Raw genomic sequence first — 12,466 nt, 5'->3', positions numbered from 1 at the left:
TTATTAATCGAGGTTATCATGCATTCTTGAATTGTCTCAGTTCAACCGAATCATAAGTTTTTAATTGTATAAGAACAATCAACTATGAAATAGATATTTTTTTAGATCATAAAGAATTTCATATCGATATAGGGAAACACCCCGATGCCCTAGTATTTACATTATTGATTTAGATAAGTTTTTATTATTATTCTTGTTAACAATCACCAAGCAAAAGTATTTTTCTTCTTCACCCAAATTGTTATTTAATTATATTGTCTTTGAATTTACCCTGCTCCTTGTGGTTCGACCTCGGTACTTCGAGAATTATATTGTTACGATCTCCTGCACTTGGGAGTGAGCAAGCAATAGCCAGGTGTAGAGATTGCTTAAAATCAGTTTTTCAAGAAGGGAAAAACACAAATATGAATGCAATCAAGCATGCAACTCAACCAAGGATCCAATCAACATTTTAAGCTCTCAAAATCATCTCTCAATAACAATTTTAAGCACATAGATCCCAAAAACACACACACACACACACTAAACAAGTCTAACCAATTTTATATTTAAAAAACAAGTCAAGACAGTTTAGTGAGCATACATTAACACATGTAAACCTTGTGATGGCCAATTCACATTGTACTTGCACATGTATCAAGAGTAGCAAAGAATATTACATGTTGTGTGTAAAAAATATCGCAAGATTGCATAAGTGTATACATGTTATGATGATTTAAGATATGAGAAAATCACTCTAACTCACACACAATCATAATTGTTTGATGGGGACTATCACCTTTGAGGTACATCCTATAACTCCCACATCTCCTAGAATACACGCTTGCAATCATATTTAAAACATTTTGATCTTTTTGCTTTTTATTTTTCTTTGCATATTTTTCTTTTTAAGCAAATCATGCATGGGCATATAAGAGATAGAAAAGAAATTCCCAATTATGTTAAGCTTTTGACATTCCAATTTTGCTATGCCGAAGCACATAAATGTCATTTCATGATTGACGGGCAACAGTGATGAGATGGTTATTTATGCTTTTTTCTTAGGATTTTCTAGTTCTTCTTGTTAAAAAGAGTGATATGAGTGTTAAGTACAAGAGATTACTTAATCTTACTCATCACAAACAAGAGTCACAAAACTCACTTGCTTAGTTGTGCATAGAGATGCTCATCTAAACTACAAGAGATACAAAGTTTAGAAAACTTTGTTTCAATGGTCATCCAAGGTATACAAGTACCAATGTACACAAAACACACACTGTTTTTGTATTTTTTTGATTTTCAATTTTTTAATTTTTATTTTTATTTTTATATTAAAAAAAAAATAAACAAAATTGAAAACAAACAAAAACATGTTAAACAAAGTAAAGCATAAAACTAGACTGACTCAAAACTTGAAAGCAAAACACACAAGCAATGCACACACAAAAACAAGAAGAGAGAAAGAGAAAAGTGATAGAATCACTTGAAACCCTTTTCCTTCCACGTCTTGGAAAAAGCTTTCCTTTGAGTGAACCCTTGAACCGGCGGTAAGGGGGAAGAATTGAAACCGTTCAAGTTCGAAAGGAATATGAGGGCTTTGAGAAGATCTCCAAGTGGAGCAAGAGAGGATTGAAGTTGATTCTGACTTCCAGATGCGATCATGCCGTTGCTCTGTTGAGTGGCTAACCACTTATAGCAATTTGGTCTAGTATGACCGGCAACTCTATAATGATGATAGAGATGTTGCTTCTTCTGTTTAAGCTTTTGAGAGTTAGTCTTCTTAGCCTTAGAGTTTTTAGCTTCCTTATTATCTTACTTAGGGGGTTCTCCTAAAATAGATTTACCTTTGTCTATGTTCTCACTAGCTATATCAATTTTAACATCATTGTTCTTAATAACATTATTACTAGGAGGAACAAAAACAGCAGTACTAGTAGAAGCAATATTAGAAGAAGAAAGACCATGCACTAAACCTGTTCGATCAGAAGCAGATTTCTAAAGACTGAGCATCTCATCAAGTTTTGCACTTGAAGTCCTTTCCAATTGAGTTCTAACTTGAAACAACTCCGCTTCAAGCTTCTTAGTCTTCTCAGCTAAGAAATTGTTCTCGAACCTCAGTGCTCCAATAGTTTGATTAGTTTCATCAAACTTTGTGGAAAGCTTTTCACGATCAAGTTCCACATCACCGAACTTCTTGGTGGTCAGCCTATAAAGTTTCTCATATTTCTCAAAAAGCTTGTATAATTTTTCATAGGCTGTATGGATATCATCTTGATCATCCATCTTCTCAAACTTGGACTCCACCAATTCCTCTTCTTCATCCACATCTTCAATAATCCCCTTAGTAGGATTGACAGTGGCAGTGAAGGCATTTGGGATTCTGTCATCCTCATTGTCGGAATCATCCTCAAGCTTAGTGTCGTTCAAAGTAGCAGCGAGTGCCTTGCTCTTACCCTTGCTCTTGAGATATGTAGGACACTTCTGTTTCATGTGACCGAAACCTTGACATCCAAAGCACTTAGGTCCTGTGGAAAAAGTGTACTGACCGCCATCCTTAGCATCCTTCTTCCCTTTGTCTTAGCTCTTGAACTGAGAAGAATTGGATTGCCTACGGTCCTTGTTGAAGCCCTTCCCATTGACATTCTTCATGAACTTCTTGGTGATGTAGGACTTCATCTTAGAATCTTCATTGTCTGAAGACTCATCCGTGTCATTGCTCTTGGCCATCAGTGCCATGCTCTTGCCTTTACTCGATTTGCCAATTCTAGTTAACCCTAGCTCGTAGGTTTGTAGATTGCCAACCAGCTTTGTCAAAGGAATCATGTCAATATCCTTTGATTCCTCGATTGCCGTGATCTTTGCATGGAATCTCTCGGGCAGTGATCTGAGCACTTTCCTCACAATCTTGGGTTCAGGAATGGTTTCCCCAAGATTGAAGGCTGAGTTCACTATGTCCTTGAGCTTAGCATAGAACTCATCGAACAACTCATCCTCCTCCATCTTAATCTCTTCGAAGCTTGTAGTGAGCCTCTGAAATTTCGAATCCTTGATAGCCTTAGTTCCTTCATAGGTTGTCTGGAGGATGGTCCATGCCTCCTTAGCAATTTTAGTAGAGGATATCTTCTTGAACTCCTCATTAGTAACTGCACTGAATAAAGCATTCAATGCCCTACTGTTGAAGTTTGCCACCTTGATTTTGGCATCATCCCAATCGGCCGATGCTTCCTTTGGCTTGGTCCAGCTTATCTTTACAGCTTGCCACACCTTCTCATCTAGAGACTGCAAGAAAGCTCTTATACGTACTTTCTAGTATGCATAGTTAGTGTCATCAAATAAATGAGGTATAATTAATGACTATCCTTTATCCATGACAAAATAGGGGTTAATGGATCAATACAGCAACGATTAACCCTAATCAGAGTGTGCCTACTCTGATACCACTTGATAGGCCAAAAAAGAATTGACCCCTTATGATAAATTAACCAATTAATTTAGTCAAGTGAATTAATTAAGTTAATTAACATGCAAACGCATGGTGGCACAAACAAATCACCAATAAACTAAGTATGCAGCAAAAAATAAATTTGACATGGTGATTTGTTTACGAATAGAGAAAACCAACACTGCAAAAACCCCACAAAGTGATTTTAAGGTCACCACTCCCAAAATTTCACTATTATCACAACAAGTGGTTATAAGTAAAGGAATCATAGTATCTTATACCAACCTACAATTGAACCCTTACCCCAATACCCAATTGGACTTTTTCTATAGTAAAAAATTCTCCTTTTGATGCACGGCTCCCAATATGTGACTAACCAATTGTGCGAATCTTAGTACGTGACTTCAATCACCAACTAGAGAGAAGTTTGTTGGTTGCAAAGTTCTTTAGTTCATCCCAACGATGAAGATCAAGAGGATGCTTGGTCATAAAACCCTACGGTGCACAAACACAGCAACTTCTTCACAAGAATGATGAACTAGGGCAAATTTTGTCTCCGGTCACAATTTGCTTAAACAAACTTTTCTTAACACTTGTGCAACTTGTGAACTCTTTGACGGTCCTTAAAATAATCCTTTTATATGTCTAGGGTTGCGAGAAAAAAAAGCCCAAACACATAATCATAGATTGGAGTTAAAACAGAATTGAAATTTTGTTTTTCATAAACCTCGACAAATACCCTATTTGTCGAGCTGCTGTTGAGCTACGAGCTTTAACAACTCTACAGGTCTCGATAGATAGCTACCTATCGAGCTAACTGTCAAGCTTTAATGAACAACACTTCTTCAGCTTGTTTCTTGGATAGACTTGCATGACTTTAACACTTGATCTTGAAACACAATTTCTTAAAGTATTAAACATATCCTAGATCTTCCCAATTACAAGTAAAGTGCGTTTTGTCAAAGGATTAGCCAATTACATAAAATAGTAACATATGTTCCTAATAAGTGAATCACATATGTCCTAACATAAACTAAGTGTGGAATAGAGTAAATGTGAGCAAACAAACAATAAAACTACTTTAAGCCATATTCATCAAAACACAGCAATAAAATGAAAGCTAAAAGAGTAGGGAAGAAGAATGCAAACACATAATAACATGCCGATCTTTTATCGAAGAGGAAACCGAAGTACTCGGCGTAAAACCTCTCCGCCGCCCTCCAAGCAATAAATCGATCCACTAGACAATAAATTGGGATACACGAATAGCAAGAGACCCTCCAAGCCTAATTTACCCAATGCACCTAAGCCCTCCAAGCTCCTACCCCAACAAGGCTTCTCGGAATCATGTCTTGTCTAGCTTTTCAGATCCGATATATGCCCGATTGCATCCGCCAAAGCTTGGCTTCTTCCAATGCTTCCCAGCAACACCAAAACCTCACTTGACACTCAGAATGGCTGTGGTAAGTGTTTAGGCTATCAACATCTTAAGGATTTGGAAATAGAGAGGTAGGAGTTGAGGAAAAACCACAATGAATTATGTAGAGAATTGTGGGTATAATAATCTCTCACTCTCAAGGATAGTAGCTAGGGTTTTCTCTCTGAAAAGCACTCCCCAACATATGTTGGTAATGTGGGTATATATAGTGTGGGTAGAGATAGGGTGTATCAGATATAACAAAATAACAAAACAGAATGTTTCGTGGGTATCTCGCGGGATGGCCTTCTCCGCAAGACACTGGCGAAAACTAGCTGTCACCATCCTGTTATGACTCTTCGCATTCCAGTCATGTGCTGGGCACATACTTCACTTCGCAGGAAGGCTTCTCGCGAGCTACTCGCGAAAACTTCTTTAGTCTTCAATTGCCTTGAGTCTTCACACTCTCTCTCACACACAACTTTTACAATAAAATCCCACATAAAATACAGGGTACAAAAGATTGAACATAATTACAATCAAATTTGGCATGGAATTAAAGCTAACACAAAATAGTTGTAAATCAAAACTTTACAATCTTCCCTTTGGCTATTCCGTGACAAAACCCTTAAAACAGACTCTAGACTTAAACATGAGTTTGGAAACAGTGGAAAAACTCACTCACACCTAATTTAGAAGCTGTGAAGCACTTGCATGTATATACCTGTAACTTGAAACACTCGCACATAAACAAAACTTTGATTAAGCTTATGACAAGTTGAATACATGGTACGTATATAAGCAAGTAAAATGTGATCAAGGTAATAAACACTGTATAAATAGTTAAGCATATCTTGATCATACAAGAACAGTCATTAAAGAATGACTACAATGAGCATTTAACTAGTAAATGATCATTCGGACATGCAATGCAATTAAGAACAATGCAGAAATCAATTGCATGTCCAACACACAACCAATGAAAAATACAAGAAGTATTTGCATCAAGGATACAAGATCCAACAAGGGCACAAGTGTGTAGTACTAAAAGTACTTAAAAAAATGCTATAAAGTAAGAATATAAAAGGAAGTATTGAATATAAACTGAAATTTTTTAAACCATACTACTTAAAGCTTTAAAAGAAAGCAATGTAAATAACCAAGAGTTATAAAATGAAACCACTAAACCACTTGACCACCAAAATGAACCAATAATATCCATGATGTGCATGTGCTACGCTATGCTCCCCCTCAAAATGTGCTACTCCCTTTCAAAACTTTCTCCCCCTTTTTGACCGGAATGGCCAAAGGAGCTAGAATTGCTCAGATTCTGAGTCGGATCCTTGCACCATCGTCATGTCTTCAATCTATGATGATAATGCAGTAATCTGGCCCTGGATATATGCAAATTGGTCTGCGTTGTGCTGCACATGGGATTTGAGCATGCCATACATCGGCTCTATCCTAGCAATAAGGTGATCAAGGCGGTCGAGCCCCCGTGCTTGTGCTTGGGAAGATGGCTATGTAGAGCCCTTTGGGGCTAAGGTGAACCTATTAATTTCTTCCTCAGTGTCTCCACCCTCTTCCTCAACATTATCCCTTGGGATTTGAGAAACGTTGGTTCTTGATCCGGTGATATGTGCTTTGCTTCGAGTTACTGCGTTAGCACCAATGGGATAGTTTCTTGGCACAATGGTATGACCGCTTGGAACCTTCAGTCTTGTCTTTGCAATGAGACCCATGATGAGACTAGAAATATGTGTCCAAATATGTCGATCTCTTTATGTGTGTAAAGATCATAAAGGAAGATGGTTTTTGGTGCGGACACAGTTCTCAAGATCGTCACTAAGTAGAGGTTGTGAATCATGACATAAGCCAATGTCCTCATCTCTGCATTGAACGGGATGGTGTTCATTGACTTCTTCTTAAGAGAACCAACAAGAAGCTCCACCATTGGTTCAAGAGAATCCAATCGATCATCATATTGTATGGAGAATGATTGAGATGGTGGATGAACTTCTAAGAACTCTTGAATGGAATCCCTTATGATAGTGAATTCTTTTTGTTGTACCCATCCATTGATGTGATCTCCATCCACAGTGGCATTTGCGAAGAACTCCCTTATGAGTTCACCATAGACATTTCCACTTGGATTCAGCAACTTTGTCCAAGTTCTCTCCTTGAATATCTCACGAATGGTAGTATTTTCAAGAGTTTCCATTCTTACCACCCTTTCCATGATGATTGTTGCCTTTTTGTAAAAATTATTGTAAGCCTTGTTTGCCTCAATGGTTCAAAAATTCTCTGAGTCCATTCATGGACGCTTTGAGGATTTCTTGGTGATAGAGTGCTTAGTAGGAGACATCTGCAAAGAGAGACATGAAGCACAAAGCAACAAGAACGCAGACTTGATTAGATCCAAGTTAGTCCATAACAGTAAGCACAAAGTCCTAAAAAGAACATATACAAAGTCACAAAATCATGTAAACAGTGCTAAACATGTAAGCAACAAATATTTGACATGATTTATATGCAAAACATGACAAATGCAAGTGTGTGCATCAAGTGTGCATGAGGTATGCCTATGAAATGCATGAGCAAGGCATGTTTAAGCACAATTGGGTCAAAGTGTGTAAAACACACAACCAATGATCAAAACATGATAAACAAGTTCAATCATGGTAATCCCCAAAATTTGTTACTCATTGGAGTCCAAAACAACACAAAAGTGTCATTTGAGCATTTTGTCAAACACTTGTTATGCACCAATACAACTAACATGTGGGCAATGCATGAACATGAGTGGAAATTGCCAAAATACATGTCAAAATTGCCACACGGGGCCAACACAAACACAAACAGATCAAATGGGATAGAGCCCAATCAAGAAATTGAAAAAAAATTTCACAAAATCATAGGTTCCTAACCCTTTTTCGAAAATACCCAATTCAAGAAAAACCTAGAAATTTTCTGCATAATCTACGGAAATAAAGAGAAAAGATTGTATAGACATACCTTAGAATAGATTTGAGGAGGTTTTCTTTTGAAATTTGATTGGGTTTTTTAGTGAAATAAGGTTTTGGGTTAAGAGAGGCATGAGGGAGGCAAAGTGAGGGAAAATAGGATGTGTTTGAAAATCTATCACATCAGCCCTATAAAATTGAAAACACGCGTTTTTCGTGAGTTACCATCTCACGAAGTTACTCGCGAAAAACACCTCTGAAGCACAAAACTTTTCGCGGGAAGACTTTACTCACAAAACAGTCGTGATACAGTCACAAAAGTTTTTGTTTGAATTTTGTGTTTTCACTATTTTGCCTTAACCCATAGTCGCGAGCTTCTCGCCAAAATCCCTCTGAAGAAGTTTTTGATGAAAAACATGAAAAATGCAATTAAATAAAAACATAAAACATGAAAGCATAAAAATACTTTCAAAAACATATAAAATACTCAAAAATCATTTTGGGTTTGATTGACAAGCATTTGAGTATATACATCACATTTGATCATGTACAATCACATAAATGAAATAAGCATTCACTGAACAAAAGTTGTGTGTGTTATGTGTGAGTATCAAATGTGGAATAGTCCATAGTCCAAAGTGAAGTTTCAATGATCAATTTAATCAAGTTATACACAACTGGTACTAGGTCAAGTGATCTATCTCAATTATAAAAATGAACATATATGACCTCCCACAAAAATGATTACAAAATCTTTGAAGCTTTTTCAGTTGGCTTCTTTTCAATTCATAACATTTGAATATTTTTGAACAATACATCTCATTTTGAGATCGGTGCCTGAAATTTTTTATATTTCAATTTTGAGAATAATCCTTTGGCTTTATGGGCACCATACATTTCAATACATGTCGCTTTCCCTTTTTCCTAGTCAAATACTAGTATGTGTGGGAAGATATATAAGCACAAGTCTATGCATGTATCAAAATCATCAAGACTATTGACCAATCATTCATGACAAACTTGAAGATTGATTTATAACAGTCACACATAGATTTCAAGATTCTTCCACAAAGATAGATGGGCATACAAAACAAGCTAAGCTCATAAATGCACTACGCCATTAGTACAAAGGTACTAAGTCAAACTCACATGTGATATACACAACACTAGTGATCAATCTTTTTAGAGATTTTTCAATTTTTATGGATTTTTGAATTTTTCAACACATTCAAAAACAGAACATATAAAGTAAGATCAACAAAACAACAAGTACAAAGCAAAACTTGTAAAAGAAACATGCTATAAACCGGAAGCAATGACACAAGAGTATTATGTATGTCATGATGCATGAACCTATGACCCTAAACATCAGAAGTATTAATGCATGGGCATAAAGAGTGATCATGCATAAGTACCCTTCTTTACCCACACTTTATGAGTTTTTTGGGTGAGAGCCTTAGACGGAGGTGTACGACCAACATAACTTTCAAACCTTGGAGTGAAACTAGCAACGCATAATGATATGTTCTTCAACATTTCCATAACGTCTCCAATGAGATGTCCCTTACTATCTCCCTTAGCTTATGCTCCCTTTGGTCTTCTCTTTGAACTTTCTTGGCCATGCATAGAGTCAGCCTTCTTGAGTGCATGAAGCTTGAAACAATTTGGCCTTGTGTGCCCTTGTATGCCACAATGATAACACACATGCCTCACTTGAGGACCCCTTTGTTTTTTGGGTAATGACTTCCCTTTTTCCTTTGGTTTTGCACCAATTGTTCTTTTTACAGCAGTAGGGGTCTTAATCTCAGGCTTCACGTCTTTGAGTTTCTCTTCATTCTTGGCTGATATGAACCTTACTTCCCTCTTGGGTTCGCTACTAAATCTTCCTTCTCTACTATAGCCCAAACCAATCTTATCATGTGACGATTTTTGCGAGGACAGCACATTTTCAAGTTTCTTGGTGGAGATACGCTCAACCTTGACATTAGCTTGGATAATTTCAAGTTCAAGAAACTTGATCTTAGAGTAAGCTTTAACCAACTCTCCCTTGAGTCCTTCTACTTCACACTTCGCTTCCTTGAGTTGCACAAATATACACCTATGTTCTTCTTCAATCTTTTTCATCTTTTTCACAGCAAGGTTCACAACCTTGGCGTATTTGCCACAATCTTCAAGCAGTGAATCATATGCTTCTTGAAGGTTGTTCTCGCCTTCATTTTGGCATACATCTTCATCTTCCGAGTCTTCAATTTCCTTACCCTTAGAAAGATCACCAAGTTCATCAACCAAATTACTCAAATCATCCTTTGAATCAACGGAGGTAATTGCCATGAAGGCCCTATAATTTCCTTCACTATCACATTCTCCTTCCGTGTCTGAATTTGAGCTTTCAGAATCACTAAGGGTAGTGGCAAACACTTTACCCTTCCCTCTCAAATAGTTGGGCACTCCTTCTTAAGATGTCCATGACCGTTGCATTCGTAGCACACGATTCCTTGAGGGGTTTGAGAATCCTTCACATCTTTCTTCTTGAACTCCTTCCTGTCACATTTAGGGGATGAAAACTTTCCTTTGTTGAACGACTTTCCACTATTTTTGATCTTCAAAAATTTTCGAAAGTTCTTTGCAAGGAATGCTACCTCCTTCTCCACATCATCTTCTTCGAAGGAGTCATCCATTCGCTTGTTGATAGTTTTGAGAGCAAGTGATTTGCTCAACTTGTGGGAAGGCAGTCTAAGCTCATATGTTTGGAGAGATCCAATGAGTTTTTGGATCTTAATTTCATCAAAATCATTGCTTTCTTCTATAGCTGTGACCTTTGCACGAAAGCTCTCTGATAAGGACCTCAAAATCTTTCTCACCACCTTAGCATCCTCAATCTTCTCTCCGAGATTGAGCTTGGCAATTATGATTTCATTGAGCTTCCCATAGAATGAATCAAATGACTCATTGTCACCCATCTTGAGCTCTTCAAATCAAGTGGTAAGCATTTGGAGCTTTGTGTTCTTGACTTTCTTGGTACCTTCATAGATAGTCTCAAGAATCAGTCAAGCTTCCTTGGCAATTTCCATATGCGATATCTTGTGAAATTCATCAGTAGACACACCACAGAAAATAGCGTTAATTGCTTTACTATTGGCATTTGCCAAAGCAAGAGCTGCCTTGTCCCATTCGGACTTAGGTGTTATGGGTCTAACATACCCATTCTCGACACAATCCCATACTAACTCATCTATAGCACACAGGAATGCCCTCATACGGACTTTCCAAAATGCATAGTTGCTCCCATCAAAGAATGGTGGAGCATTGAACGATTGAGATCGATCCATCACAAAGGGGTCTAGGATCACACTTAGGTAATGAAACCGCAACAAGTGTACTCACTTTGATACCAATTGAAAGCTCGATTATGTGTTAAAACACAAGAGCTATTTAGACCCCCAAATTAAAAGTTACGGTTCGGTTGATTTTACTCTAACTTAAACTAAGTGAGGAATAGAGTAAATGCAAGCGAACAAACAATAAAACTACTCTAAGCCATATTCATCAAAACACAGCAGTAAAAGGAAAGCTAAAAGAGTAGGGAAGAAGAATGCAAACACAAGATAACACGCTGATTTGTTAATGAAGAGGAAACCGAAGTACTCGGCGTAAAACCTCTTCATCGCCCTTCTAACTGTAAATTAATCCATTAGACAATAAGTTGGGATACATGAATAACAAGAGACCCTCCAAGCCTTATCTATCCAATGCACTTAAGCCCTCCAAGCTCCTACCCCAACAAGGCTTCTCAGAACCGTGTCTTGTTTAGCTTTTCGGATCTCGCAATACGCCCGATTGCATCCGCCAAAACTTGGCTTTTTTCAATGCTTCCCAATAGCACCAAAATCTCACTTGACACTCAGAATGGGTGTAGTAAGTGTTTGGGCTATTAACCTCTCAAGGATTTGGAAATGGAGAGGTAGAAGTTGAGGAAAAATTACAATGGATTGTGTAGAGAATTGTGGGTATAACAATCTCTCACTCTTAAGGATAGTGGCTAGGGTTTTCTCTCTTAAAAGCACTCCCTAACATATGTGGGTAATGTGAGTATATATAGTGTGGGTAGAGATATAGTGTATCAGATATGAAAAAATAGCAAAATAGAATGTTTCGCGGGTATCTCGCGGGAAGGCCTTACCCATGAGACACTCGTGAAAACCAGTTATCACTATCTTATCATGACTCTTTGCATTCTAGTCATGTGCTAGGCACATGCTTCGATTCGCGGGAAGGCTTCTCGTGAGCTACCCGCGAAAACTTCTTTAGTCTTTAATTGCCTTGAGTCTTCACACTTTCTCTCACACACAACCCTTAAAATAAAATCCACATAAAATACATGATACAAAGATTGAACATAATTACAATCAAATTTGGCATGGAATCAAAGCCAACACAAAATAGTTGTAATCACAACTTGACATTACTATAGCTAGGATGCAAAATATTTTGGATTTGCATACTCGGATGTGGTATGACTTTAAGGATTTAGATGGCAAAATAGCAACTGGGGGTTTTTACACCCCCAATGCTAGTGCTCTTATGGAGGCCAAGTTTGGACCTTGGATGGGGGTGATCTGCTCAATTTTTTTCTTAAAAAATACATGGTTTTAAAATTCAAACTGT

This window comes from Quercus lobata, chromosome 1 (genome assembly GCF_001633185.2).
Source record: "Quercus lobata isolate SW786 chromosome 1, ValleyOak3.0 Primary Assembly, whole genome shotgun sequence".
Lineage (NCBI taxonomy): Eukaryota > Viridiplantae > Streptophyta > Magnoliopsida > Fagales > Fagaceae > Quercus > Quercus lobata.
This window is presented reverse-complemented; position numbering follows the sequence as displayed.